The sequence below is a fragment of the Littorina saxatilis genome, linkage group LG17 (genome assembly GCF_037325665.1).
Source record: "Littorina saxatilis isolate snail1 linkage group LG17, US_GU_Lsax_2.0, whole genome shotgun sequence".
NCBI classification, from domain to species: domain Eukaryota; kingdom Metazoa; phylum Mollusca; class Gastropoda; order Littorinimorpha; family Littorinidae; genus Littorina; species Littorina saxatilis.
The window spans coordinates 47,731,622-47,739,121 of record NC_090261.1 but is presented as its reverse complement, the minus strand read 5'-3'; the positions used below and the strand labels follow the sequence as shown (position 1 = coordinate 47,739,121).

The 7,500-nt window shown below is 36.0% G+C and overlaps 1 long non-coding RNA gene across 1 annotated transcript in view; it reads left to right on the top strand.

The window, feature by feature from the left end:
- The window catches only part of LOC138953207 (uncharacterized), a 69,457-nt gene that overhangs the window by 50,073 nt on the left and 11,884 nt on the right, over positions 1–7,500 (top strand). Inside the window, exon 2 of the long non-coding RNA XR_011451513.1 lies at positions 591–652. This is a non-coding gene — a long non-coding RNA (uncharacterized lncRNA). The remainder of the gene's footprint in view (positions 1–590; positions 653–7,500) is intronic.

Sequence of the window (7,500 nt, the reverse complement as noted above, 5' to 3'; positions counted from 1 at the left end):
CCGCCGTCGTGGTGTTTTTTTTCCGCTTTGCTGAACTGTAAAGGCTTCACTAATATTATCAGAATATGCTTCAGTACGAATCCAAATATTACGTCTGTACATATGTCACTATACTGCAATTGAATTAAAAACCGTTTTAAGGAATGATTAATTGAAATAGCTGGTAACTTGAAGCAACTATTTACGTTTTCAGCTTGTCCACTCCTAAATAGATTACGTTTGTTTGTTTAACGCCCAGCCGACCACGAAGGGCCATATCATATAACGTGCTGCTTTGACATATAACGTGCGCCACACACAAGACAGAAGTCGCAGCACAGGCTTCATGTCTCACCCAGTCACATTATTCTGACACCGGACCAAAGATTGCCAATTTTAAAGTCTTAGGTATGACCCGGCCGGGGTTCGAACCCACGACCTCCCGATCACGGGGCGGACGCCTTACCACTAGGCCAACCGTGCCGGTCCAATAGATTACGTCTCGAAGACCTTTCCATGTGGGAAAACCTGTTGTTGTTTTTTTGTTTTGTTTTCAAATTTCTTATCATACCTTTCTAACACTCACATGATCATCTGTTTTTCTGTTGCAGTGTAACAGCATCCTGTTTGATCAGCACATTTTGCTGTTTTAAATACCCCGGGGTTTGATGAGGTAAGAGCATATATAAGACTATGTGCATGTGTAAATTCTGTTCTTCCTTCCTTCCTTCCGTCCTTCCTTCCGTCCTTCCTTCCTTCCTTCCTTTCTTCCTTCCTTTCTTCCTTCCTTCCTTACTTTCTTTCTTTCTTCCTTCCTTCCTTCCTTCTTTCATTCATTCATTCATTCATTCATTCATATATTTTTTTTTGTTTGTTTATATACATTTATTTATACGTACATTTTTTTTTCACTAATAAGCTACATTCAGTGTTATTTTTGATGGTTTGCAATACCGTTAGCTTATATTAATTTTCTTTTTCTTTTTGGTGTCTTGCTTTATTCATTTATTTCCTTAATTTGCAGATCACCGTTGCTGATTGTTTTTTTTTGTTTTTTTTAATATTTCCCTCTCATTTTGATAGTGTTCTTTTTTCTTTTCTTTTTTTTCCAGGGAGGGTGGTACATTGTCTCTTCCTATTCTTTCTTTATTTTACGGTTAATATATAGTTCCTAATTTTATGACAACACAGCCAAAACTGTCTGTACTTATTGCTTTGTCCAACACCTTGACTTCTCAATGCTACCTTTATTTTCGTATGTGCTTCAGTTGTGCAGACTCTGCATGCTTTTAGTTTGACTGACTTTTCAATTCCAAATTTCTCCCACAAAATGGAGAAAGATTTTGCTTCCCCAACAATGCAACTTTTGCAGAATCGCGTTCTTTACCCACCACCCACACGATTGTGTCCATCAGATTAACACCGGAAATAACAAATGCTTCGTTATCGAGAGAGTTGTTCTTTCCAGCATTTGTTTCGCTGGTTATCATGTAAGTTGTCCTTTCAACTGATGTTTCATTTCCCGGTGAGCCCTCCTTGTCTAAAGTCCATGAATCTCTCTCCAAATCCGTTCCTGTCTGCTGGCAACGTGGCCCGAGGAGTAATTAGTCAAAACGTGTTTGCTCTGGTCAGCTCTGGCACAACTCGCTCGATATTTATACAAGTGGACAGGAATATTGCCGGTTAGTCCGTTGTCGTTTGAGTGCTGGATACGCTATGGTGTGTTGCCGAATTTTACAGTGTGCTTTTATTTATTTTGTTGTTGTTGTGAATTTATTTTTCGATATCAATACAAGTGAAAGAACTGTTTCCGTTTATCCCACTCTCGTTTGACTGAGGCGGCCACTGAATTTTGCTTTGCTGTAAATTTTCTTATTGATTTGTGGTGTTCTACATATTATTTTTGTTCGGCACAACATATTCAAGTGGACAACAATGTTGCCGGTTAGTCAATGCCTGTTTGACTGTGAAACATTGTACTGTGCGATTCTGGAAGCTGCCTTGGAGTTTAGATTTGCCGTGTTCTCAAGATTTCTTTGGTTTGGCACAACACGCTCCATATCTTTTTTCTTTTTTTTATAAAAGTGGATATTGAGTTTGCTAGTTATAGTTTACGCTTGTTTGAATGCCGAATACTCAAATCGCGTTATTACCAAATTTTATACGGATGTAATATTTTTTTTAAATGATCTGGTTAGTATTTGGTCCTGCACACGCTCTCAATACTTATATATATTATAAGTATATATATACAGTTGGACGAAATGTTGCCGCGTAGTCCAAGTATATCTGACCGCAGAATGTTGTATTCTTTCGGTAGGAGGGTTAATTGTCTTCTTCGTTTTTGGTGTTGTGATTTTTTTATTTATTCCAAAGGTAGCACATCCTCGATATCTATATCAGTGGACAGAAATGTGACATCTGACTACTTTATTATCTGACTACTTTATTATAAGGTTGATTTGTTTAAAAAGTGTTCTGGATTTTTTTGTCTAGTTTCATATATAATGAATATTTACAACAGCGTACATAATTATTTCGATTATAATCCACACTCGTTTGACTCTTGATCACTGTCTGGTACTACGCTACGAGTTCACATTTCATGCATTTAGTGTACACAAATTCTTTTTCTTATCTTTATTTTATTTTGACAATACATCCTCGATATTTATGCAAGTAGACCGGAATTGCGGGTCAGTCCGCACGCGTTTAACTGTGGAATAATATGTTGTGGAGATCGCTGGAAGGTCGAATTTTTTTTTTACATTTAGTCAAGTTTTGACTAAATGTTTTAACGTTGAGGGGGGAATCGAGACGAGGGTCGTGGTGTATGTGTGTATGTGTGTGTGTGTAGAGCGATTCAGACTAAACTACTGGACCGATCTTTATGAAATTTTACATGAGAGTTCCTGGGTATGATATCTCCAGACGGTTTTTTCATGTTTTTGATAAATGTCTTTGATGACGTCATATCCGGCTTTTCGTGAAAGTTGAGGCGGCACTGTCACGCTCTCATTTTTCAACCAAATTGGTTGAAATTTTGGTCAAGTAATCTTCGACGAAGCCCGGACTTTGGTATTGCATTTCAGCTTGGAGGCTTAAAATTTAATTAATGAGTTTGCTCATTAAATTGTCATTAAAATCGATTTTTCGCAAACAGATTTAAAATTGATTGTATCGTATTCTTCATCACATTCTGAATCTAAAATATTTTACATATGTCAAGTTTACTCTTAAAATGTGATCACAATTAACGAAAATAGATTAATTAGTCTTACGATTAAAATTTAAGAAATCGATCCAAAAATGATGTCATTTTATTCGTGATCATTTCCTGATTCCAAAAACATATAGATATGATAGGTTGTATTCAAAACAAGCTCAGAAAGTTAACAAGAATACAGAAAAGCGCGTTTTCCTGCTTAGCACAATACGCTACCGCGCTAATCTGGCGTGTCAATATCACTACGTTTTGCACGTGGAAGGTGAGCGATTTCCTTCACGCGGGGATTGACGAAGCTGTACTGTCTTGGTGAAAAAATACAGTGCGTTCAGTTTCATCCCGTGAGTTCGACAGCTTGACTAAATGTAATAATTTCGCCTTACGCGACTTGTTAAGCGTTCTGATTATATTATTAGTTTGGCACAACACGCTCAATATTTATCAAGCGGACAAAAATTATACTTGCTGGTCCACTATCGTTTGGTTATACGGAATATGGTTTTGTGCAACAAGGAAAGGACGTGGTTTTAAATACAAGTGGACAGAAATTCTTACATTCTTGCCTGGCTGCCTTCGTTTCTCTAATATTTTAAATTTTAAATTTGCGGAGAAATGATATTTTAGTAATCATTTTATACGGGATAATTATACATCCAAGAGAACAGAAAACATTATGCATGCAAGGGATCAGAAATTCTGCATGTGAACCCGTGCACGTTTGACTGTGGAATATACTGTTGTGTGCGTTACATGAACGTCGAATTTTGTAGTGTTAAGTAAGTAAGTAAGATCTGACAGTTATAAGCAGAATACGAATACATGCAACTTAGTATTTTTTTATTTTAATACTGGAAATTATCAACGTGTTTCCAGTCGTGACAACAATATAGAGCCGGCCTGTTGTTGTATGGTGTCTTTTTGCGAAAGAAACGATCAATAAAGGCGGTCGGTACATCTTCTGTAGTTAGCTGCAGTTAATATCACACTATATGTTTATAGCTACAAAATAGCTACAAAATAGAACAAAGAAGACAGAAGAAGAAAGAAGAAGAATCAAAATGTAGCCTATAATATACACCTTTGATAAAAGAAAATCTTTGAAATTCGCATCGAATACGTTGTAACGAGGCTGTTGTCTTTTCGTTTAAACGCGTCAGTTAAATCGTCATGTTCAGAACGCGAGGCTTTGTATACTCACATGTGATAAATTACTGCAGGTCGACACTTCTTTTCGGTCGCTTAGACCGGTTGCTTGGCGAGAGGGTCGATTTTGATTTGGATAAGGTCCGTGTGGTCTGTTTCGCCTCTCAGTTTCGGTCCCAAAAGAACATTGCAGGAGCAAGCCGTAAATCTGCTGCAGTTGTAGCCTATGAGTTAATACTTTTTAGTGCAGAATGGATTTCGTATCTTTCGGAGGCCGATTTGTGATGTGTATTATTTTTCGCGTTGCGACAAAGACTTGTGTTATATTATCAGGACAATTTTCAAAAGAAAATACTTGTTATTACACTTTTTCTTTTCGTTGGCTGGTGAGTCGTGCAGTTGTTTTTTTCTCAACGGAAATGTTCACCTTAAATCTTCGATGAGATTTAATTTTTAACAAGTACTAGGACTCCAGCGATTGCTATAAAGATCTTTGATCTTTGATCTTCATTGCTAACCTGAACATTTTGTATTGTACATCTATTCCAATAGAAAGCACGTCCTATTATTCAAAAGCCTGTATATTTTGTGAAGCGCAGTCTTCTTCGCTAGAAATGTGTCTGAAAATCGACGTTGCTCCTTGTTCTTTCTTTCAGTGTGTATGCATGTTTTTTTTCGGATCAAAGAAAAGACAAAGCAGCACATTTCCATTTCGAGTGGTGCGATATTGCTCAGTGTTCGTTCAGTGCTTAACTCGCAGTAAATTTGCTTATGGGCTACGCTTTGTGAAACCAGAGACACTGGTGAAACGCAGAATGTGTGAGTGTGCTATCGATGTGCACATGCAATAAGTTCATTGTTCATTCGTTTGTGTTGAACGCATTACAAAAAAGAAATGTGAATTGCACCGTTACGTCACGCGCAGTGTTGAAAAGCTACCGTTAATTCGCACGTAGGCTATATTACAACCAAATCACTATAGGTAGGCTCGCGATGCAAGTATCATTCACACTTCAAATTGCGGAGAGCGCAATATGTACTTATCGCTGATGTAAGCCTATTATCGACGTCAATCTTTTTTGATTGTATTTGTAATTTATTCATTCTTCTTCACGCTTTTTTTTAATTTAAATTTTATTTTATTCCATTTATATTTAATTGTATTCTATTTTGTTTTTATCGTATTCTATTTCATTTTGTTGTTTTATTTTATCTTATTCTGTTTTATTTTATGTTGTTTTACTTCACTCTTATTTTTTTTATATTAGAACTTGATAATTGTTATGCTGTTTTATTTCATTTCATTTTATTGTAACTTAGATTCTATCATTTTCTTGACTATGATCCAAGATCATTCGATTCAATTTTTGTCAGCGCAAGTAGATCAAGAATTATGAAAAGTACTACTCATTTATCTTGAATATATCCGTATTAGCTTTGAACAAACCCATCAGAGCATAAAATAGCCTAACTTTAGTTCAATAATCTGTCAATGACACTTTAATAATTGTAACTGTATTTATGAAACGCCGCTGAAAAAAATCCGTTTGTAAATGTTTACATTTTAATACTGGTTTAGTAACTTCACTCGTACAAAGCACTTTGAAACAATCAGAAACACGCATGCTGTTAAAAATAAATATCATTGTGTTCATGTGTATTGTCGGTTGGGGAAATTCCTCGATGCCGATAACATTCGTGCTGATGTTAACAAAGAGTGTTCTTATGACAAGACGATGCCATCGAATGTTCTTGTTTCAGACAATATGTACCATTCTCCATTCAGATCTCACATCTCACACTTTCCGACGACTAATCTGCTCTTAATTTATATTGAAAATGAAAGTATTTGGCTTATTTATTTTAACTTGATATTTATAGCATGTCAAAAAATTTCCATTTTGTTTGTTTGGTTGGTTGGTTGGTTGGTTGTTTGTTTGTTTGTTTGTTTGTTTGTTTGTTTGTTTGTTTGTTTGTTTGTTTGTTTGTTTGTTTGTCTGTGAAGACAATAATATTGATTCCCTTAGTAGAAAAACAAATGTGTGCTGGCAGATAAGGAAATTAATAATAATAAAAAAGTATATGAATAAATAACATGGATGAATGAATGAACGACTGAATGAATGAATGAATGAATGAATGAATGAATGAATGAATGAATGAACGAATGAATGAATGAATGAATGAATAAATGAATTTAGAAGTAAGGCAATACGTTAATCACTCAATAAATAAATTGATAAATAGATAGATTTCTTTTCTTTCTTTCTTTATTTGGTGTTTAACGTCGTTTTTCAACCGTTCAAGGTTATATCGCGACGGGGAATAGATAGATAAATTATCAAATAAACACATAAATTAATAAATAAATAAATAAATAAATAAAATAATAATTAAACAAAAACAAAACAAAAACAAAATGAATAAATAAATCATCAATCACACAAACAAACAAACAAACATTGAAACAGACATTGAGGAGATAATCAACACAACACTCGCAACAGCGATAACCCAAACCAAACCGATGCAGTCGTAAGAGGCGACTAACGGATTCTGTTTCTCCTTTTACCCTTGTTAAGTGTTTCTTGTATAGAATATAGTCAATTTTTGTAAAGATTTTAGTCAAGCAGTATGTAAGAAATGTTAAGTCCTTTGCACTGGAAACTTGCATTCTCCCAGTAAAGTTTGCATTGTACTATGTTGCAAGCCCCTGGAGCAAATTTTTGATTAGTGCTTTTGTGAACAAGAAACAATTGACAAGTAGCCCTTTCCCCGTCGCGATATAACCTTCGTGGTTGAAAACGACGTTAAACACCAAATAAAGTAAAAGAAAAGGCGCACAAACACCTGACTCTTTCCCCACATGTACCTGACACCTCTCTGACAAGACAGAACCCCTGATCCTTCCTCTCACCTCCCATCGTATCCTAAACCTCTCAGCCTTGTCAATCAGCATAATTTAGCGCCGGTGATTAGTCGCAACTAATTGAGCTTGATGCAGCCCAAAATCCTCTGCAAGGACTAAGATTGCTATAAAGAGGAATTGGCTGTTGACGTGAGCGGAGTGTCGCATGATGTGAGTGTGCAATACTAGGCTACTCGCCCTATGCGTGTCATGAAAAGAACTGGACCCTATACCGACCGGGCGG